The sequence below is a fragment of the Palaemon carinicauda genome, chromosome 1, assembly GCF_036898095.1.
Source record: "Palaemon carinicauda isolate YSFRI2023 chromosome 1, ASM3689809v2, whole genome shotgun sequence".
Lineage (NCBI taxonomy): Eukaryota > Metazoa > Arthropoda > Malacostraca > Decapoda > Palaemonidae > Palaemon > Palaemon carinicauda.
Genome location: NC_090725.1, coordinates 257,493,818 through 257,518,693, shown reverse-complemented (window position 1 = coordinate 257,518,693; position 24,876 = coordinate 257,493,818). Strand labels below are relative to the sequence as shown.

General features: G+C 40.5%; 1 protein-coding gene and 1 pseudogene across 1 annotated transcript in view; both read left to right on the top strand.

The window, feature by feature from the left end:
- LOC137655441 (gamma-interferon-inducible lysosomal thiol reductase-like) overlaps nt 1–24,876 on the top strand; it is a 193,202-nt gene that overhangs the window by 166,040 nt on the left and 2,286 nt on the right. The window lies entirely within an intron of this gene.
- LOC137659051 (5S ribosomal RNA) lies at nt 5,632–5,749 on the top strand (annotated as a pseudogene).

Sequence of the window (24,876 nt, the reverse complement as noted above, 5' to 3'; positions counted from 1 at the left end):
CTATTCCATTCACGGTATCAGGCAACAAATCCTCTACTTCTTTAAACATACTAATCCGGAATCATTTCCCCAGGCTCATGATATACGGACAGTAGATACTACCATCAATTACTTCCAGAACAGGGACTTTGATGATTTTAAAAAATATGCGGGTTGGAAATCCCCTATGGTTGTCAAACGCCACTATCTAAAGATCTTACAGGCCCTTAAATACCCGACGATGGCAGCGGGGAACCTTATCCCTCCCCATTAATCTCTACTTCTTCCTTTCTTCCATCTCTTCTCTTCTCCCTCCTACCCGCCACTCACACCACGTCGCCACTCTCCTGGGTAGTTCGTTAGCCCTATGATATTTGCCATGTTTAGTTCCTATGGTTTAACTGTTATTGTAGTTACCGTTCCTTTAATGTTTAGATATGCTTAGACATGTAAGGTTTGATGCCTTTTGCGATTCGACACTCAGTTGATTCCTTGTCGTCGTAGTTATTTAGCCATACGTTCCCTATGTCATTTGGCTAGTTGGTAATTGGACGTTTACTTACATTATTATATTATATTATTGTCGTACATGGTGATTGTATTCTCCTCATTATGTTATTACTTTATTGGGCTTGGAAGGCATTCTCTGGTACATTTTCACCGGCCGTCACAGGTCGACCCAGAAAAGGGATTTTGACGAAGGAAAAATCTATTTCTGGGGAGAGACCTGTGACGCCCGGTGAAACCCTTTCCGGTTATTTTTGTACGGACCCACCCTTTCCTTGCCAAGACATATGTTCTTGCATTAGGATGACCTAGAAGGCGTTCGTGTGGGTGACGGTGGCGTGGTACAAGTGTGGTTTCTGGGGTCTTTGTTACAGCCCTTCCCTTAGATGAAGGAGTTATCTAATTGGAAGACAGCCTGTGAATAGTGGTTTTCACACGCCCCTGATGTATACACGACACTCACGAGGTGCTCGCGCGAGGGTAGTAACCTCTGCATTCCGTGCTTTTATTTTTCTCTGGTATATTTGGAAGTTTTATTTCAGAAAAGGTAGAAAGAAGGACTTTTCACCGGGCATCACAGGTCTCTCCCCAGAAATAGATTTTTCCTTCGTCAAAATCCCTTTTGTTCCGTAACCGAAATACAAACCACGCTATTTACATTGGGTTTACCTTTTAGCGTAGCTGAAATGGCGAGCCATTAGAATTTAACGAGGGTGTATTACCCCCGCGCTAGTTAGCGGGGGGGTAGGGGAGTGGTAGCTAACTACCCCTCCCCCCCTCACACACCGGTGAACTGCTTCACTTTCACTTTTGGCTCGGACATGGACAGACGTCTCTGTCTTTGTCCTCGCTTGGCAGCCATTGTTGTTTTGTCTTTACTTAATCACTTACTTTTCTTTTACTCAATATATATGTAAACATTTTTTCGTGTTTATGTATATATTTGAGTATAGGAATCAGTAAGTTTCCTTTTCAGAGTTTGTGCTTCTGTGTGTAGTGTACGATATCTCCGTGGAGCCCTCGGCAGTTAGGCCACCATGGTGTAATTTCATGGGTCGCGATCGAGTTTGACTTCGGTCTTTCTCTCTCTCTCTCTTTGAGGTCGTTCTCCCTTTTACTACATTACTTTTACTACGTCTGAGTAGCTTCCTTCCCGTGTAGGTGGGGTTGCTACGCCGTACGTTTTGTCTCAATTAGTTTATGAATCTAATTGTATTTGTTGATTTTTCAGCTTTGTAGAACGATTCCTTTCGGGGTTTTCGTTCTTTCTTTTAGTGTTCATTCATTTTTAAATTACATAATTACATGGTTACATAATTATAATTGTTATAATTCTGTGTTGGTTACAGCTCTCCTTCCGTGAGTGTAAGTGGTTGTGAGGGCACGTGCCTGTTGTGTAATTCTTGTGTTCCTTTCCCTCGGGATTCCTCTTCGGAGCCTTCCCGGGGGAATGAATGTTAACTAATGATTTTTGTTTTTATTTTTCACAGTTACCGATCTAGTTCGTTTCTGTAATGTGACAACGGAGTGAGCTGTCGTGTTGAGGCCTGGGGATTCGGCTGTTGCTGCCTCCCCTATAGATCGTCAGTGGCTTGTCTCCTTCTCCTGGAAGTACTCCCGTGACGATTGACAGCTCTCCAGTTAATTTTAGAACACTCAGGAGGCTCACCTCCTTGGGTGGGTAGCTTTCCTTCCGAGGGAAGTTTTCCTGTCCAGGCTTGAGTTTTTTCCCCTTTGGGGGGTTCTTCCCCTGCGGTTTTTTTTTTTCGTGCGACTATGCTCTTGGTGCTGAGCGGTCGCACCTGCAGTTACGCTCAAGGGGCTGGGCAACTGCAGGAGCCCCTCTTCGGAGGATTAATCTTTTTAGGTCACTGGCTGACCTGTCTCTTCTACGAAGTGTTTCTCTTTCGTTCGCGAGAGAGTACACTCATAGAGACTCCTCTTCGGAGGACTCTTCTGCTGTTGTTGCTGTTGGCCGCCTTCGCCATAAGGCTCACCGTCCGCTACGTCGTAAGGGCCTCCCATCTCCCTATAAGGGTGCTAAGAGGCGCCTTTTTGAATCTCCGTATGCAGCCTGCAACTCCTTCTTCTTGGCCTTCCGCCCCTGGTGCAGATGGACAGCAGTCTGACCTCGTCTTCCGACGGGCAATGGTCTTCCGACGGACAACGGTCTTCCAACGGACATCGGTCTTCCGACGGACAACGGGCCCTTCGGGGCAAAGGGTTGCCTCCCACGGGGGTGCTTCCCTTGCATGTCGGGGTTCCCCTGCGCGCCCTTCTGCAGTGTTCTCTCCTGCTCAGTGTTAGCGCACAGGCGCTCTCCTGCCCAGTGTTAGCGCACAGGCGCTCTCCTGCTCATCAGCGTTTTCCGGATCGCTAGCGCTCTCCTGTTCACCAGCGCTCTCCTGTTCGTCAGCGCTCTCCTGATGATCGTCGCTGCTGTTCCTGTTGGTTCCTGTTACGCGCCCTGTGTGCCCACGTTCGCCCGCGCAATCTAGAACTTCGGTTCAGGTCTTGGACAAGGACTCTTCTTCTACGCACAGGATTCCACGCGTTGCCTTCTGCTCGCCAGCGACCACAGACGCGTCAACGTTCGCCTGCTCATCAGCGATCTCCTGCGCGTCAACGATCGCCATCGATCTGTCACGCGTGTCAGGTCCCCTGGACACCATCAGTAACGATCTAGCGCTCGCTTGCTGTGGACCACGATCTCCGGTAGCTGAGTCTTGCCGTAGATCTTCCTCCTGCTCGCCAGCGCTCACCTTTACTTCTGTCCTTCTGTGCGCCAGCTTTCTTCAATCGCCAGCGCACATTTGCACGCCCTTTCCTGCCACGCACCAATAGGCGCCAACGGTTTTTCCTGACCGTCCAGGATCGCCTGATTAGCAGCTTGCTTCATTGCTCGCCTTCCTGATGCACCTGCGCGCCTTCTGTTTAGCGCCATGCGCGCTAACCATCCCTAGTCTCTTACGCGTTAGCGATCGCCTACGCGCCCGCGTGATTCTCGCCTGCGCGCTAGCGTTTTGTTAACGCACCACCGCTCGCCAACGCGCCGTCACTTGCCATCGCTTGCCATCGCTTGCCGACGCGCCTTCACTCGCCTACGGGCCATCGCTCGTCAACGCGCCATCGCCTGCCTACGTGCCATCGGTCTCCCGACCGCCTGCGCTCACCCGCGCGCCCACGTGCCTGCGCGACCACACGCCCACGTGCCCGCGCGCCTACGCGCCCGCGCACATGCGCTCCAATGTTCGCCCGCGCGCGAACCAACGGTATTCCATCGCGCGGACCAACGGTGTTCCGTCGCGCGAACCGACGGTGTTCCGTCGCGCGAACCGACGGTGTTCCATCGCGCGAACGTCGGCTCGATTCCTTCAGTATCCATTGCTCGCCTACAGGTCATCGCTCGCCTGTGAACTTTCGGATTCCGACCACCAGCTCCCGCCCTTCCTACCACGTTCGCCCTCCTTCTGCGCTCCCTCGCGCACTTTCGTCTGCTCTCCTGCGTGCCCGCGCATGGGTGCTTCCACGTTCGGCCATGCGCAAACCATTGATTTACCATCGCGCGAGCGCCAGGGAGATTGCGACCGCGATTCCCGTCGGGGTTTCGCAACATGGCCAGCCTGGCGAGTCTTCTGGAACGTATTTCCAGAACACGGTCTTCACCCCGTAAACGCAGAGCATGGCACATGCAAGAGCAGGAAGAATCTTCAGGGAGGTCTGAGCAACATTCTTCTTTCCAGAACCTGGGTTAGCCCTTCCTCGTCATTCCCTGGAAGGGTCTTGCCAGGGAGCTTTCCGTTCGAGATTTCTCCGTCGGGCAAGGGGTGACTGGTTTACCCCTTCCTCTTCTCCTTCTTGTGGAAGGGGCTTACCAGGTTCTTTCCCTCCTCGGTTGCGACCCGAGGTTTTGTACAAGGAAGCTCCAGGAAGGTCATGGGTACTTTCCGCCTCTCGGGCTCAAGCACCTTGGCGTTTCGTCGCCAAGTTTCGAACTTGCGGGCAAGCTCGAGGTTGGACCATCTAGACGCAGTGACCGAGGGCTTCCTTTCGAGTGTCTCCTCCGTGGATGTCGACAAGCTCAGACACTCTTCCATCCTTGGGAAGGGCTTGTTTGTGCCCAAGGACAGGGACATGGACAGCGGTTGTGCAGAGGAAGTCGACTTCCGTTTTCACTCCTCCAAGGCGCTTTCTTCCAGACCCTGCAGGCCTCCAGCGCCTCTTCTTTCAGCCTCGTCGGCCTAAGTTATCGGACCGGCTACGGCAGCTAAGACAAGATGTCTAACAGCAGTCCCCTCCTGTCAGGGACAGGTAGCACGGGAAGCTCTCCTGGGGGGTCATAATCCTAGAGGGAGCGGCAGAGTTCACAAACTCTAGGATTGGCAACCCCCCCTTTGCAGGTCTCACGCTGGGAGGATGCCTAAGGTTACTCATCCGGATAACAGCTTCCCGATGCCAATTCCTGCACGATCTCCGTGATCAGCCAAGGATATCGCGCCTCGCTCTTACCATCTCTCCGTCTCTGTCAGCGAATTCAGTGTCACTGAACCTCTATGCCATGGGGTCGGCAAGAGTTTTGCCCGTTTGGGCAGAATGATCCATGCCTTAGGAGAAGGTCCTCCATAGGATCGTCGACGGCTTCACCCCCCGGCTTCTTCAGTCGATCCTTTCTCATAGGAAAGCATCTGAGACGGGAATTCCGTAGTCGACCTCTCAGCTCTGTTCAAGTTTGTCGAACAAACTTCGTCCAGCGTGGAACAGCAGAATCGATCAGACTGGTAACGAGGCGGCGGGACTCCTTAGGCCCTGGATCGGAAGGACGGGTACTTCCAGTTTCCATTCCATCCATCTTCCAGGAAGCTCTTGGAATTCAGCCTAGACTTAAGATGCGGTGTGGCAATCCCGCCTCGGTATCGCAGGTTTTCCCCAAAGAACTCTCCTTGCTTTCCTCATGGCCACTCAGGAGCAGGCTTCCACCTCCTTCGCCTTTTGGAGGTCTGGTCAACTCCGGTAGGCTCGGGTTCAACCTTCTTCAACGCCGGGACAAGCTTCCGGGTCCTTACCATGAGTGAGGGATCATGGTAATTTGCTAGGAGCCTTCTCTACTTCTGCCTCAACATCTGGGGTATCTAGCCATGATATTGAGTCAACGGCCTTACCACGTTGGAAACACCGCTTCTCGTCCGATCAGCGAAGTTAAGCAACGTTGGGCTGGTCAGTACTAGGATGGGTGACCGCCTGGGTACGCCAGATGCTGTTGCCTCCTTCTCCGAGCCTTTCCTTCAGTTGACTGTGGCAAGGCTGAGGAGAGTTACAGTACCTGTTCTCAGTCAAGCAGAGCTTTCAGCTCTACCTTGGAACGTTTCCTGGGTCTCTTTTCCTCATTGACCCGTCTAAAGTCCCGAACGGTTGCCTCAGGATAAGTTCCCTGTGGGGCGGCCCAAGTTCCGGTGGTATCAAAGCAACGATTAACCGGACTTTCTGGCCCCTAGGGGACCAGCGGAACGTTTAGACCTGCAATGGGTGTTGACCTATGGAACCTCTTGATGGGAGTGGATATTCTCGTCCTTTCCCCACATTTTGATGCTGTTCTCGGACTCGTCAAAGAAAAGGGGGGGGGGCGCATGTTCCGGTTCAGGCCTATGGTCAGGACCTGAAGGATACCTCTCCATCATTCAGGCAGGCTTAGGGGCCGTAGTCTGGCCCCTCTACAGATCCTACAGTTCCTGCCGAGTCGCTCCGTGCGCGACGACTTCATGGTACTGGCGTATTCCAACCAGCAAGGGACGCATTTTCATACCTTCGCATCTTGCAGTAGAGATACTGAGATGATCCGAGGTCCTCTCTATACCACCATCGGCTCGCTCATTCCGGGCAGAGGAATGTTTTCTCCGACTATCTGGGCAGAGCCTCACAGATAGAGGGTACCTGGGGGTCTTTGGCCTTTAGTAGCCGGCAAGTCTTGGCCTGGGAGACCTGATCGCGACAGCTTGGAACTTCAAGCTTCCGCTGTTCTTCCCCCCAGTCTCAGACCCCAAGACTCTTTGGCAAAATGCTTTCCGGTGATGGTGGGACAACATCGACGCCTGCTTCTTCCCACCATTGTTGTCTGTTGAGAATGGGTCTCAACAAGACCAGGTTGTCTGTCAACCTTTTGATGGCCCTGAGAGCTCCAGTGTGACTATACGCGGAATGGTTTCCGGACCCTCTGCTTCCCCTGACGGAACTCCCAGGAGAGCTTCTCCCACGGCACAGGCTACTCTAACAACCACACTACAACATCTTTCACGAGCCGTGGCATCGCTTCGGCTTCGCGCCTGGAGACACTACGCCGCCTCCTCAAGAAGAGACAACCCGCTACAGTCGCGGAGCGTAGGTTGCGTCACCTGCGATAGTCATCCGCAGGGGTCTACCAGGCGAAGTGGAGAGTCTTTTGTGGTTGGTGTCGTGGGAGATATACCTCTTCCCTTGAGGCCTCTTCTCCAGCAATAACGGACTTATTGCTTTTCGGCGGGAGGGAACGCCTTTCCGCTCTCGGCAATGAAGCCTGTCGCTCAGCCTTTCTCTGGCCTTCAGGCTGAAAGGAATAGACTTTTTCCTTCCCGCTGGACCTTTCTTCGCTCAGCGAAGCTGCGAACGTCCCTGCCCCCAGTCAGAGTGAGACCTCCTCCATGGAGCATGGTTCGGACTTTTAGTCCCTCAAGAGATCTTCTCAAGAACCATTACGTCAGGCCCCTGATCGTATTCCGTCTTGGGGGACGGTGCTCTTGCTCACTCTGGCCTCGGCCAGTGTGTAAGCAATCTTCTTGGTCTCGTACGACTCCGCCCTTTCTAAGGAATAGGGGAAGGCAACATTCAGGTTCGCTCCTGAGTTGTTTGCTAGACTCAGAATCTTGGGGTCCCGGCCCCTTCGGTCCAGCTCCTTCGAGATTTCGAGGCAACATTCTGTATCAGATGACCCAAACCTTATCCTTCTTGCCAGTAAAGGAATCGAGGGGTTATCTTTGGGAACAGCTGCAGTTTGTCCTCACGTGCAGCCGGGTTGGGAGCACAGGAAGGACACAGGGGAGAGTCTCCAGTATACCTCTTCAGCTCGGACTCAAGGATATTCATCTCGACCTGAATCCAGACCCTCCTCCGTCACGTCGCCCTACAGCACGATGTCGGATACATCGCAACGTCCCTCGCCTTCGAGTAGTATTACTCTGTGACGCAGGTGCTACAAGCTGGAGTCTGGAAGCGTCTAATGACCTTCGCAGCCCGCTTCCTGCAGGACGTGACCCACAGGAGTATCGATACGTTTCTATCGCTCTGTGGTGGCTACACAACAGCTGGTCTAACCTCAGGCTCCTTTTTGGACAGGTAGCAGAAGGTTGAGGGCATTGTTATCAGGTTTTAGTCTGCATGAACGAAAGAAGTATGTCTGGCCCTTACTTCTTTCTTCATCGTCCCCTCTACTGGGTAAGCAGCATCCTGGTCTCTGCATAGCTGACCTCAAACCTCTGCAGGTAAACCATGCTTCCTTGTGTTCCGAGTATTGAGTCATACTGTCGCGTCCCCCATACCCTGACGAGGTGGTATTGGGAACGTCCTAACCCAGAGTTCCTTCTGGAACTCTAGGTCAACTGCCTAGGACGGGTCACACTTCTTCCTTCACACACAAGCTTATGTAGGCCACACGTTTCCTTGCGGAGCAAGGAACTTGTGAGGTGCAGGGACTCCTTTTCTCGAGTGCGACTCACTCTGATTTTGAGTCCCCGGGTAAAGCCAAAGCCAGTATGGCTGGGGACTTTCCACCCTTCCTAAGGGGTAAGTCACCCAATGTAAATAGCGTGGTTTGTATTTCGGTTACGGAACAAATGACAAATTCGGAGATAATTTGTATTTTTCCTAACCATACAAACCTTAGCTATTTACACATATTTGCCCGCCAGCCCTGTCCCCCAAGACAAGTCTTACCTCTAAGTGAAGTGAAGCAGTTCACCGGTGTGTGAGGGGGGGAGGGGTAGCTAGCTACCACTCCCCTAACTAGCGCGGGGGTAATACACCCTCGTTAAATTTTAATGGCTCGCCATTTCAGCTACGCTAAAAGGTAAACCCAATGTAAATAGCTTAGGTTTGTATGGTTAGGAAAAATACGAATTATCTCCGAATTTGTCATATTTTTTTTTTTTTTTTTAACTTTAGCCACAAACAAGTGATTAAGGATGAATGTTCAAATAGGTACATTTAAAAAAAATACATACCTAACGGATATTGTCAAAAATAAAGAAAAATGCATGGAAAAAGGGATTTTGACGAAGGAAAAATCTATTTCTAGGCGAGAGACCTGTGCCGCCCAGTGAAATGCTCCTTTTGCATCATTTCTAAGGTATATAACTGCTATGAATTTACCAGAGAAAAAAGTTGCATAGGAATGCCAGGTTGAACCCAGCTCGCTCACCTATATAAGGTGTCGGTATAATACTGGGGTGTGATAAATCACAACCAGAGGTCTCACACCATTTAGATATCTCCTCTTCAATATCCCCGTTACAGCGAGGTACTATTCAACACCCACCACCAAACGCTACTATCACCAACTCAACCCACGCCAGTGACGACACTCCTTTCATAGCATCATAGCTATTTGCTGTTGTGTTTTTCATTGCTGTGTTTTCGGTAGTTTTTTCTCCGCTTTTGTGCAAGATGTCGGATTCGTATGTCTCCCCATCTAAGTTAAGTACCAGATCTATGAGTTTTCAGCTTTTGTAGGTAGCATTGCCCTTATTTTTACTTTTATTAAAGTTTTTTTTTTTTTTCTTCATTCGTTGGCCCCGCTTCGCGGCAGCCATGCTGGCTTGCTACCTCCTTCGCTCGTTCTTAATGTCTTACAATTAGTCTTCTATACTGATTATTATATGGTACATTGCTAGCAAATGATTATATGGTACCCCCCCAAAAAAAACTGATGTACATATGATTCAGTAACTTGTTAAAGAATAGTTGTCACCTTTGTCAAAAATACAGATTATTATAATACGGTAACTAATAAAGAATATTTGGTAAAGATATAATTTCAGTGCACAAAAAAAAAATTCCTGGTACGTACACGCACCACGGTTTCGTAGATATATATATATATATATATATATATATATATATATATATATATATATATATATATATATATATATATATATATATATATATACAGTATATATATATATATATATATATATATATATATATATATATATATATATATATATAATATATATATATATATATATATATATATATATATATATATATATATATATATATATATATACACATATACAGTGAGCCCTCGTTTATCGCGGTAGATAGGTTCCAGACCCGACCGTGATAGGTGAAAATCCGCGAAGTAGTGACACCATATTTACGTATTTATTTAACATATATATATTCAGACTTTTAAAACCTTCCCTTGTACGTAGTACTGTTAACAAACTACCCTTTAATGTACAGAACACTTAATGCATGTACTACAGTACCCTAAACTAAAACAGGCACAAATATTAAAGGCGATTTTATATCATGCGTTTCCTAAACACGCCAAAAAGCACGATAAAAAATGGCAACCAATGTTTTGTTTAGTTTATCTCTGATCATAATGAAGAAACAAACGCATTTACACATCTGTGTATAGGTTAGTTTTTGCATCGATTATATTGATTATTCAGTACAGTATGTTGATTTTGTTATTACCAGTGTTTTACTTAATTTTTCTTAGGACTTCCAAATGAAATGTTTTTCTTTATGACGCCCCCTGAAACGACGGCGTCATAAAGTACGCTCAGTAAACAAACGAAGGCATTTAACGCGCATGATGAAAGTGATAAATAATGATATTACAGTAAAAGCTTTTAGAAAATATGTTATTACAAATATTATTTACCGTATCTATATAAAATCATACATACGTAGCAAAGCAGGAAAACAATTTGAGAGAGAGAGAGAGAGAGAGAGAGAGACTTGTTTTACGTACGTAAATGTAAATTTTAAACAAAAAAAATAGCCCCATTTCATATAAAATAGGTTATTACAAATATTTTACTTTATCATATTACAGTAGTCTGTATAATACTGTAAAGTTCAGTACAGTATGTTGTTGTTATAGTCGTGGCGATGAAATTCTCACGAAACAAAAACACGGCATTCAATTACAACATCTGATTCTCTCTCTCTCTCTCTCTCTCTCTCTCTCTCTCTCTCTCTCTCTCTCTCTCTCTCTCTCTCTCTCTCTCTCTCTCTCTCTTCGTGTTATACAATACTTACATATAGATGAAGAAACTAAAATTAGTTTTCTTAGTGTCAATTAAATACGAAACGAAAAAATTATGCCGAGTTTACATCCATTTCAATCGTTGCTAAAAATACGGCATCCGATTTCATCAGCAAACCACTATTTTTTGGGAAACATCATTTTATTCTAGAAAATTGCTACTCTTTAAATAGTTAATTGCACATTAAGAAAGCGTGTACTTTTGTTTTTAAATTTCGGGTGTGTTTTAAAAAACGAGAGTTTTGTTGACTTCTTTTTGTTTTACTTTTGGCTTTGATTAGATCAGCTGACGTCTAGCTGCCGCTCTTGAGAGTGTACGAATACACTAACAAAGTATCGTTTATACCATTTCTTAACTTATTCAAACCGTCTACAGTATACAGTTGATATTACATAAGCACCAATGTGTTATAACCTATCAAATTTTTTTGTTTATTACATTTAAATCAACACAGACACACACACACTCTCTCTCTCTCTCTCTCTCTCTCTCTCTCTCTCTCTCTCTCTCTCTCTCTCTCTCTCTCTCTTTCTCTCTCTCTCTCTCTCCCTCTACCTCTCTCTCTCTCTCTCTCTACCTCTCTCTCTCTGTGGGCTACTTTTCACTACCTCCCATTCCTTACCTCTCTCTATCTCTCTAACAAATGATATCTTTGTTGCTCCTCAAAGTTTCATTTATATTGAAAATCAATCATGATTCAATTTTCCTTACTTTCTCCAATCTCGCACCATCGGTCACATCGCGGTATTTTCGAAATTTCCGGAAAATCCGCGATGTATGTATATACATGCGTTATGAAAAAAATCCGCGAAGTGGTGAATCCGCGATGGTCAAACCGCGAAGTAGCAAGGGATCACTGTATATATATATATATTTATATATAGGGCTTATATATTTTATTAGATGCCCAAAGATACTTTATTTTAACATATAGGGCTCATATATTTTATTAGGTGCCCAAAAATTTTTTTTTTTTTTTTAAATGTTTTTAAAATGAAAATGTCCTAGAGTCTCTTCAACTACATATTGCAAGCGTACTAACCGCTTTTCGTGCACTTCACTTTTCCAGACAATTTTACTCCTTCGAGTGAATGAAATGGCCAATTTCAAACGGCTCTAAATTGAAAATTTTTCAAAAAATAAGGAGTGTTGTATGGACATGGCAAAACGTTCCTCTTGAGCTCCACCTGTCTTTGCCTTATCCTACGCCAAACAAAGATGTTAACGGCGATAAATATCATCACCGTAACGCTGATTGAAGCTAGTAACACGTAAAAACGAAGATCTGCATAAGTCGGTGACGGGTGGTCCATCTCGGTTAATTTCATCAACCGCTTAGCCACTCGTGCGTTGTATGGGAGAGGTGAAGATGGGATTGTAGTAGTCCACGTGAAATTCGCGAAGTAGGCCCGTTCCCTGATGATAGTGTTAATTCCTCGGACCGTGTAATTCGTGGACGTACCGATGCAACCATCTGCTGCAACGAAGATTTGGGAATAGGACGTGGATCCGTCCGGGCATGATACATTGAAGCTGGCCTTGTCGTATCGTATCCACGAGCCGTTGTTCAATCTGCAATTGAACTTATCGTCAAAGGGATAAAGTTTTTTCAGACAATTTTCATATGTATGGGAGAGAGCACCGTTTAGCACTATACCTAACTCGCATGAATCCATTGACTTTTTATAGAATTCAAAGAAGTCAGCTGTACATACTTTTTTATTCATTGCATCTGAACAGTGAGTTAATTTATCTAAGTCTTTAATGACCGTATATGTTTCCTTATCAGGGGAAATCAATATGTGTCCTGTCAAACTGGATATTACTGGGCTTTAGTTATTTGTCGTGAAAGTCGGGAATGGTGATATCTTGTATGATTGCCAGGCATCGGAAGAATCAAAGGGAACTGTAATCATAATCCTGTAATTTTCAACGCTTACTATAATTAGGCTATAATAAAATTCTAACCTATGTGCGTGTAACAAAGGAATATAACCTATTTTCTCCCGTCCGTTCTCCAAAATTAACGATAAGTCTTTTATTAGCAACAAATGTGGTGAGAGAACACCTTTAGTTGCTAATGTAATAGCTTCCACATAGTCTTTTGATTTCTCAATGAAATGTGCAATTTTAGTATGGATATGATCTATTTTTTAATTATAATACGTTAACGTTGCCAGCAAGTCTTGTACTTCCATAATCTGACTGATATTACTAGAATGTTCGTTCACCAAACTCATAATTTGATTAATTGATGTTAACTGATTCCTTAGTTCTGATAAAACTAATTCATTTTCATGTTCCAAGAACTCAATTTTCTTATCTTGATTACTGATTTTAAGACGATTTGAAATCCCTAAGCCTAAACTTGCAACAGATCCAAAAATGTTTAGTGCAGCAAAAATGTTTAGTGCAGCAAAAATAAACGGGTTACGTCTTTCAAGGTTAGTGTGTTTTACTGTCCACATCAGAAGGTCACGAGCCAAAGATTCTGCCTCCTAAGTCTTATTTTGCAAGTCTTGTGAAAGCATTTCTGCCACTCTCAGTGTCGGTGCAAGCGAACTCTCTGTATTAAAAGGAAAATGTCTTTTATGCATTTCATGTAATAAAGCAGCAAACCTTGAAATGTCGCACTTTAAGCTAGTGACGTCATTCTCTGGGAGAAAAATAGCTTGCATGTGTACTTCTATAACTATATTGCTTGCGGTAATAAAAACGTCTTCTGTTCTCTCTACTATAGTGCCATATTTAAAATCTATACTTTTAGTTTTAGAGCTCTTCCCACACGAGAAAAATGTCTGAGCGAACAATATCGCTCCTAACAATAAAAATTTCATCTTGGAAACCTGCAATGAGAAAAATATATGTAATTACTCCTGTATTAAGAAGAAAAAAAAATTTAACATACAAATATAAGTTTCATAGATAAAAAAAAATTTCCCTCACTTCCTTCTCTTTTATTTTAATTTCTTTTGTGAGCCAATGGTACAATTCTTTCATCAGTGGGTTGGGATACGTTTTGAACTCTAAATCTATTGGCCTTTAATGTTTCCAAAATATTAAATGGGCCTTCAAACTTAGGTGTTAGTTTGTAATTGAGTCCTTTACGTACATTTACCTGCATGTATGCATTATCACCCACGGTATATGTTTTAGTTGGCTTCGCTATTTTATCATGATTCCTTTTCATTGTGATTTGTTTTTCTTCTAAATTCTTTCGAAGGATATAAAAACGACTTTTGCTTGCATTTATACATTCCTTTAAAGGATTTGATAAATTAGTTGTAGGCGTTAATACATGGAAAGGCGTTCTAACTGGGGTACCATACAATGCCTCGTGTGGCGACATTTTATTTGGTACATGATATGAGTGATTCAGAGTACTTAGTACTGCAGGTATTGCAATATCCCAGTTGGGGTCTGATCCCCCTAGTGTTAATCTTAATATGTTTAAAACCCTCCTATTCGCTCTTTCCACTAGCCCATTCGACTCTGGGTGATAGATCATGGTATTGATTTTCTTTATGCTAAGGAATTCACACAATGAGTTAAGAAAATTATTATTAAATTCTCCACCCAAGTCTGAGATTATCATGTGTGGAATACCATGTTTACAAATGTAACACTCATAAAACTTCCTGGCGCATTCAATCGCAGTTTTAGTTTTAAGCGCTATCAGTTCTGTATATCGAGTCAAAGCATCTACAATTACTAAGAGGTGCTTATTTCCTCTGTCTGACTCGTAAAATCCTGTTAATAATTCTAAATGTATTCTTTCAAAGGGTTGATTGGGCACGGGATAAGCCCCTAGGCTGACAGGTGTTTCCGTGTGCCCTTTGTTTTCCTGACAAGTGCGACAATTAGCTGTGTGTTTTTTTATATCTGTAAGCATCGTATGCCAATAAAACAATGATTTGGCTTTCTGTGACTTTATGGAGAACCCCGGGTGTCCATGCAATGGATTTGCATGCAACCAATTTAGGATAGTGGATATAAGTGAGATTGGTACCACTACCTGGTCGTTAGTCACATGTGGTGTATTGCAGGTTTTCCTTGTCACGGATCTACACAGAATATTGTCCTTGATTGTATAATTCGGCTGCGTATACTTTATATATTCCTTTTCCTTACGATTTCCTTCCAAAGCATTTATGATTTTTTCTAATTTCTGATCTTTCCTTTGCTCAGTCTGTAATAATTCAGCGCTCAAGCCCAGATCTTCCTGTTCAGATACAGTTTTAACAATAGGCATGGATGTTGATATATCTATTAATTCAGCTAATGGCTCCGTACAAGATGACACAGGGTTGCGTGATAATGCATCAGCAATGATATTTGCTTTCCCTGGTAAATACCTGATTCTCGCACCAAAGTCTTGGATGATCAAATGCCACCGAGTTCGTTTGGGGCTGTGACTAAAGCCCTTAAAGAAGTCGGTTAGGGGTTTATGATCAGTAAGAACCTTGACGGGATAACCGTATATTATGAACTTAAAATGCACTAGTGAATTAACAATAGCTAGCCCTTCCTTGTCTATTACTGCATACAGTACTTACTTTCGGAAGTTCTCAGTTTTCGTGAATAAAAAGCTATCGGGAAAAACTGTTTGTCATATTGCTGAAGCAATACCCCACCTACTCCTAAGTCTGAGGCGTCTGTTGCAATGAAGAATTCCTTACCGAAGTCAGGAAATTTTAAGATAGAAGTACAGTACTACACAGTTCATCTTTCAAGGTATTAAACGCCTGTTGATGCTGCTCAGACCATATGAAATCTACGCCCTTTTCGTAAGATCAGTTAGGGGAGCGGCTATTATCGAATAATTGCGTATAAAACTCCTGTAATATCCACTACACCCCAGAAATTGCTGTATTCCCTTGACGTTGGTAGGTATCGGAAAGTTATGGATAGCCAACACCTTATCGTGGACTACTTTAAGACCTTGGCTAGACACCGTAAAACCTAAATAGACTAATTCTGTCTTGAAGAATTCACACTTACTAATCTTTACCCTTAAGTTATGCTGTCTTAGTCTCTGTAGTACTAGTTCCAGTTTACGTAAATGTTCTTCTAAGGTATTAGAAAAGATTACAAGGTCGTCCATATAGGCATGCAACATATCCCCTAGCAAGTCTCCAAACACTATGTTAATCATTCTAGTAAATGTTATTGGAGCACAACGTAAACCAAAAGGCATACGCAAAAATTCATAATGTCCCCTGGCTGTGCTGAAGGCAGTGTATGGGATACTATCTTCTTCTAATGATGTCTAGTGAAAGCCTTTAAGTAAGTCCAAACTGGTAAAATATTTATTCTGACCTAACAAAGATAAAATATCGTCAGTACATGGCACTTGGAATCGATCAGGGATCGTTTCCTCATTTAGGCGACGGAAATCTACGCAGATACGCCATGTTCGATCTTTTTTCGGTACAACTATTAATGGAAAATTATAAGGGCTGTTCGATTTCCTAATGACTCCTTCTTCTAGCATTTTACCTACTTCATCATTTATCTCATTCTGGAATTTCATAGCGAGTCTGTATGAGGGTACATAAATATTTTTCTGCTTGTCCTTTAATCTTATTTGATGTTCGATAACATCTGTTTTTCCTAAGGATCCATCCGTAGTGAAAAAAACATCATGATATTCAGTTAAAAGTCCAAAAAATTTCTGCTGAATTTCCTCTTCTTGAATGTCTTTATTGATTTTATTTTTAATAGATTGCAAAAGGGATTCATCCGCAACTGATTGAGCGTGATTGATTTCAGCGACGGTAAGCATACGATGTTTATAAACTTCTACATCCAAGATATGTTGATTTTTGTGAATTACTAAAGTGGTATTTAAATGATTACAGACTTCAATATTACATTGTTGTTGTGAGCCGACTGTATAAATAGCTTGTGTGACGGACAATTCATTAGTTTTCAAAGTGTCGGAAAGGATTAATATTTCAGATCCCGGCAACATTTTCTGTACCCTCACTTTTATATTCAAAGTTACGTTCGGCTTGATAGATTGCGTGAAAGATGATATTACGGGTGAACGAGAATTCTGTTGGGTCGCGTATATTATTTCTTTATTAATGAGACAAGTGATTGGTTCTTCAACGTACGTCACTGTTTTATTTGTCGTCTCCTTTTTATCCAAAACTGATTTTAAGGTATTAGAAGTCTTATAGAATTTTCCTTTGATATACACGCCGTGTTTGGCAGGGGCTAAGATAATGTTTTGATTGCCCATAGACGGGTATCCTATAGTTACAGCTGGATACATATCAATGTTTTGTACAACAACAAAGGTATCGGCAAACATGCGCTTACCGACCTTGTACTGAACATGAGTTACACCTATTACATTTAATTCATTATTTCCTATACCCGAGAGCCTTACTCCGGACTTCTCTATAGGGAAGTTCGAAAATAACAAATGTGTCCTCAAATCCATGATATTACGTGGCCTACCAGAGTAAAAAAATAATGTAAATGATCTGTGTTCTAAATTTACAGCATATAGTGTTGGTCGTAACTCATTTTGGCTTATTATTGTGTGAATTTGTTGCAAATCTATGGGAGCCTGCACTGATTTATTTGATTCGGCTGTGTGTTTCATAGGAAAATCTATTGCCTCACAATGATCTGATAAAACATTAAATGGATTATTTGATACTACTGATGTTGATACGAATGACCCAACATCACTCTCTTCCCCATTGGAGTTAATATTGTGGTATTTGCTTTGCTCTGCACATTCTGAAAATTAGTCTGACCTTGCGAGTTCTGGCTAGACGGCCCAGGATCAGAGTTATTTGAAGCACTATTTGTTTGTTTTTGATTTTGAACTGCATTGACGTTTGGCTGTTTCTTCTTATTGAACTGAGGATTTTTCTTTTTATTTCCATAAGAAATTGACTGTGTGTTTCTAGGATTCTGTTGTTGATTACGTGAGTAGCATCGACCATATGAATGAGTTGAACTATTATGTATCGAATAGAATCGCGTTCTGCAGTCTGCGATCAAGTGAACTTGACGTTTGCAATTATAACACATCATTCCTGCAACTTGACTATTATTAACTACGTTTACATGTTGTGGCTTAGTTTCATTTTTTGCAAAAACTTGTGTAAACAAGGGATGTAGATCAGTACACTTAGACATGTGTTTCTTTATCTGTTTATATACTGTACATCTAATTCTGTACTTTTGGGCGTTAACTTTTTATCAAAACACCGCACTAAAGCTTTTGGCAACATAAGTGTCATGCAAGTTAAATACATTAATCGTAAGAAATCTTTCACGGCGATGTTATCTCCAGTAACCCACGTGGAATTACCTAAAATGTCCTGATATTCGTTAAGCCTATCGGCAATGACAGCTGCTCTCTCTATAACATTAAGCCGAGTCATAGTGGCTTGATTAAGTGTATTTCTTAATGTTAAAACTACATCTAAGGCTTCCTCACTGCCATAGATCGCACGTAGCCTAACTTTGAAATTGTCCCATGTAACTGCCTCTTGAAAAGAAACTACCCTCAGATACGCACTTGCATCCCCTTTAGAAAAGTCTATAAAACTTTTAGCTTCTTGCAATTGTACAAATGGGTCTATGATATGTTTAGCATTTAAGTGAGCATCAACGGAAGAAATCCAAGACTCGACATTCTGAGGTAAGAACCCATTGACCCGACCTTGAAAAGGAAGGATAGCTGAACGAGCACTTACTAGGGTAACTACGGGAGCGGGGATGGGGTTACTCGGTCCGGGGTTGGGGTTACTTGGTCTGTGATTTACAGGTGGTGTCATGTTTACTTTACTTTTTTTTTTATCTCTACGATTCCTTGCAATCCTATCAATATCTCTATATGAATACAGACGTCCACTGCGTAAACGCATAAGCACTATACAATAAAGATATGTTGCAGATTATAACACAATCCCCCAAAACAATGATACCAATATAAAGATATTTCCCGAGAACTTCTGAAAGAAAACGGAATTAGCACAGAGAAAAAAAAAATTCTAGATGAGAATTCGAAGTTGAATACAGTTTCCTTTAATGAAGGAAAAATGAAGATTTGCAAACAACTCGCCCCAGCAATAATGGACGATCGACTCGTGACAACAAACACTTCACTGCCTAAAACTGAATGAATAAAGAAATGTACTTAGCTTTTTCAGTATATATGGGCGAAGGGCGATGACGTCATTTCCTCTCTCTCTCTCTGATTTGCGAGAGTTTAGCTGTGTTGATGAATGTTTTTGATTTGATATCCCGTCGTATTGTTGAATGTGTTATTTCCTGGATATGATTCTTGAATGTTTTAGTAAACGTTGATAAAGTTGAATGCCATTCCTTCGTCTTCTTAAGATGTTGATTGAAGATCCAGTTCCTCAGTTTGTATACTATTTATAGTTGATGTTCGATGCGTTCATTTCTTCGGTAGACATAGATACTTCGTCGAAATTGTAGATTCATTACTGTTGTAACTGCTATGTATTACAGTTTAAATTACTGGTTCTTAAAGTTGATATCTCTGGTTCGTAAAGTTGAATCGCTGCCACCAATTGTTGGTGTGGTACTGTTATAAACACACATTAGAGTTCTATCTCATGTCTCTTCAATGTGATATATATAGTTGTAGACTTGTAGGTACTTCTTCTGAATAAGTCTATGTAAGTTAACTTTTAAACAGTTTATTAGTAGCTCCATCACAGGAGTATGGATGGTTTGGTCGGATGACCATTCCGTATGACAATTGAATAAGAACTGACAAAAATATAAAGTTTGGTGATAACGTTTCATTAGTTATCTCAGCATTTTACATGAATATGATAACACAACATTACTACCGGAAGCCATCTGGTTCCGTTGAGACACTCAACTGTTTCTCACGGGATGCTTGTATTGTGTTTACTCTTCATACAAAATGTTACATTGCAAAGGTTTAGCTTGGTCTTGACTTTCGTATCCTGTTATGACTTGGCGTTCCCACACTCCTCTCCTAACTTCTCCATTGATCCCTTGGGTCATGGATTTTATTATGCAATTATTACACATGTAGTTAAGAAGCGAGCATAGCTATCTATGTTTACCTTAAACATTCAACAGGAATCAAATTACATTCTCCCATCAAGTAAAAGATAACCACGCACAAGCATGCGTGATGATGGAGCCTTTTGGTGTCTGAGGTTCTGTGCTCTTTCACAAGAATGTCACATTCCAGTAAAGGGTACATGACGGCACCCTATGACTTCATGTTAATAGAGGTCCCTTTCCTGTCCGACATAAAGGACGAGATAAAAAAAAAAAAAAAAAAAAAAAAAAACTAATGAAAACTTCTACCACATACCCTAGGAGAGCAGCCCTGACTGGTTAACCAACGAAGTGGGTAGTCTTTGTTGGGATTCTATATGTAGTATGCATGTGGATACTGTATTTAATATGTATTGTTTCATTAGTGTGTCCTCTTTGTAATCGTTATAGGATCTTCTAAATGTTGAATTAATTTCCCTTTACTTTTTCTTAGTCTTTAAAATATTGGTCAATCAATTTATTGTAATTTTAAGTAAATCCTTATATATAAATTGGATTGTAAAATTAATTAAATTGATACTCACTTGATCAAGTCCTAGTTTGGCAAAACAGGTGTATTGATAGACTATGTTGGAAATTAATTTAGATGTGGGAAATAATTCTGGGAAGACCCCATAACAAATATCCAATTCCTATTCTAGGCTATTGGAATGCCAACAGCAGAAAATTACAGTGATACTGTTCCTAATCTGTCGCACATTAAGGGGGCATGTTCTGTATTGGCATTGTCTGTACCAATACCACAGTGTTCAAGTGCTACACCTAGCATGGGATAGTACATGCCAACAGAGTGCTGAACAATAATTTGAGTAGAAAATAATGCAAAAGATTGAGGGGGAGTAGTACTGTATGGGTCAAGGCATTCTAAACCTTACCTTTGGGCCTAACTTTAGGTCGGGGATTGTTCACTTCATCAACACAGACAAATGTGATTTACTCATCATAAGTTTACAACCAAACCAATTGATATTTTAATTTCCTTCAACTCAAAATTCTCCAGGATGAAATAGTTTGAGACGTGAATATTCTTATTTCCTTTGAGGCGTAAATCCAAATGAGTCTATAAAATAACCCAAGCGCTTGATATAATTATTTCCAACAAGGTATTCCCGAGAATTCAATTTAGACTCATATCATTTTGTAAAATGGATAAAAATCAGTTTAGTTAAAAATCAATTACTTTAAATTATCCTGTGCATTTATTCACAAAAGTTACATAATCTTTGTAAGGCTAACATAAAATGTGCAGGGCTAAATTATGAAAAATCAATTGCTCATAAGTAAAGTTTTATTAAGAAAGTAAAATGAAATATAGCTGGCAGAACTTGTACAAGACAAATGGAACACATGGTTGATATGTAAACAAAGGGTTAGTCAAACAGTACATGAAATAAGAGTAAATTAACCTCAACACTAAATGACCATTGAGGTTACAGAAAAAAATGAAATATAATTCAAATAACATCAGAAAATAAAGAACCATTTATCTATCTATTTACCAAGGCACTTCCCCCAATTTTGGGGGAGCCAACATCAAACAAATGAACAAAAGGGGGCCTTTCCTCTCTCCACTCCTCCCAACTTAACGAGGGATTCAGTCGAGTTTGGTACTGCTAGGGTGCCCCATCCCACACTCCCCCGTTATCCACAACAGATGAAGTTTCATACGCTGAATCCCTTACTGCTGCTACCTCCGCAGTCACAAAGGTGCTGGAGGAAGCAGCAGGGCTTACTGGAACTGCATCACAATCGCTCGCCATTCATTCCTATTTCTAGCATGCTCTCTTGCCTCTCTCACATCTATCCTGCTATCACCCTGGGTGATAGGACCATATAAGGTTAATGAAAAAATGAAATATAACACACATGACTATTGAGGTGACAGAATCTTAAACATGCACACACGAAGGATCATAGATAAAGCAATAACATACAGTGTCTAAATAAAAACCACTTTGTCATTCCTTTAGCCAAGGGTAAATTTGGGTACATGACTCCTTTATGGACTCTCACATTCAGAGATGTCCTGCGGTCGAGTGGGTGATGCTCAAGTCCTTTGAAGTTTAAGAGGACAGAGTTTCAGTAGTTAAGCTGTACTTAGGCCACTATCCTGGTGACTATGATCTTATTCCTCATTAAGGATATCAAAAGGGGAACCCTTCCGCAGCTATTTTGCAGGTTTAATGGGTACTTCACTCCGTAGAATGCATGAGGATTTTGTTGGTGGTCACCTAGAATGGGGCATAAATATGGGCTAACAACCCTCAAAACGCCTCATGGTACTGAGGTCGGACAACTTGGACACGTAGGTATACGCAAACTTGAGGTCCCATGTGAGATCCGAAAATTGTGATTAAATTCTCTGCAGATGCAGAGAGGTCTTGAAGGGTGTCTATAAGGAACATACGGAGTAATCTGGCAGTTCCAAGGGAATATCATCATATCATCTCCTACGCCTATTGATGGAAAGGGCCTCAGTCAGATTTTGTCAGTCATCTCTATCTTGATCTTTTAATTCAATACTTCTCTACTCATCATCTCCCACTTCACGCTTCATAGCTCTCATCCATGTAAGCCTTGGTCTTTCAACTCTTCTAGTGCCATGTAGAGCCCAGTTAAACATTTGGTGAACCAATATCTCTAGGGGAGTGCAAATAGCCTGCCCAAACCATCTCCATGATCTTATCCGCATATGGCACTCGAGTAATATCTCTTATAGTTTCATTTCTAATCCTGTCCGGTCATTTAACTCCCAATATTCTTCTTGGGGCTTTGTTCTCAAATCTGCTAAATCTGTTGGAGATTGCTTCATTGCCATACCGCGACTTGTGTCCATACTGTAACACAGATCTCACTAAACTGATATATAGTCTGGTTTTTATATGTAATATCTGTAATTTTATTTCCAAATTTTACTTAGCCTAGCCATTATCTGATTTGCTTTTTTCAATCTTTCACTAAACTCCAATTCAAATGACCCTATATTGCAGGTCAGTTCCCAAACACTTAAATGATTCTACTTCATTAATCATTTCCCTTCCAGTGATATTTCATCTTCTATTGCATATTCTATTACCATCATCTCGGTCTTTCTTCTATTTATCTGGAGCCTAACCTCTTGTAGTATTTCATGCATTCTGGTAAGCAAGCATTGCAAATCATGGGGTGTTCTGCTAATAAGGACAGCATCATCAGCATACTCTAGATCCGCTAATTCTCCATTATTATTATTATTATTACTATCCAAGCTACAACCCTAGTTGGAAAAACAAGATGCTATAAGCCCAAGGGTTCCAACAGGGAAAATTACCCCAGTGTGGAAAGGAAACAAGGAAATAATAGACGATATAAGAAGTAATGAAAAATTAAAATAAAATATTTTAAAAACCTTAACAACATTAAAACAGATATTTGATATATAAATTATAAAAGAACTAATGTAAGCCGGTTCAACATGAAAACATTTGCTGTGAGTTTGAACTTTTGAACTTCTACTGATTCAACTACACGATTAGTAAGATCATTCCACAACTTGTTCACAGCTGGAATAAAACATCTACAGCACTGTGTAGTACTGAGCCTCATGATGGAGAAGGCCTGACTATTAGAATTAATTGCATACCTAGTAATACGAAGAGGATGGAACTGTCCAGGAAGATCTGAATGTAAAGGATGGTCAGACTTATAAGAAATCTTATGCAATATGCATAATGAACTAATTGAACGATGGTGCCAGAGATTAATATTTAGTTCAAGAATAAGAAATTTAATAGACCGTAAGTTCCTGCCAAAAAATTAAGATGAGAATCAGCAGCTGAAGACCGGACAAGAGAACAATACTCGAAGCAAGGTAAAATGAAAGAATTAAAACACTTCTTCAGAATAGATTGATTACCAAAAATCTAGAAAAAGACTCGATAAACCAATTTTTTGTGCAATTGAAGAAGACACAGACCTAATGTGTATCTCGAAAGTAATTTGTTGTCGAGAATCACACCTAAAATTCTAAAAGAATCATACAAGGTTAAAGAAACATTATCAATGCTGAGATCAGGATGTTGAGGAGCCACGGTTCATATATATATTCATATACAGTATATACATATATATATTTATATACAGTATATATATGTATATATATATGTATACATATATATATATGTATATATATATATATATATATATATATACATATATACATATGTAGGCCTATATATGTATTTATATATATGCATATATATGTATATTTATTTATATATATATATATATATATTTATATATATATATATATATATATATATATATATATATAAATACTGTATCTATATATATATATATATATATATATATATATATATTTATATATATATAAATTATATATATATATATATGTATATTTATTTATATATATATATATATATATATATATATATATATATATTACTGTATATATATTTATATATATTATATATTTATATTTATATGTATATATATTTATATTTATAGATATATATATATATATATATATATATATATATATATTTATATATATATATATGTATATATATATATATGTTTATATTCATATATATGTTTATATTTATATATATATATATGTTTATATTTATATATATATATTTATATATATATATATATATATATATATATATATATATATATGTTTATATTTATATATACATGTTTATATATATATATATATATATATATATATATATATATATATACATATATATATATATTTATATATTATATATATATTTATATATATATATTTATATATATTTAGTTTTATATATATTTATATATATATATTTATATATATATATATATATTTATATATATATATATTTATATATATATATATATTTATATATATATATATATATATATATATATATATATATATATATATATATATATTTATATATATACATATATATACATAGATATATATATATATATA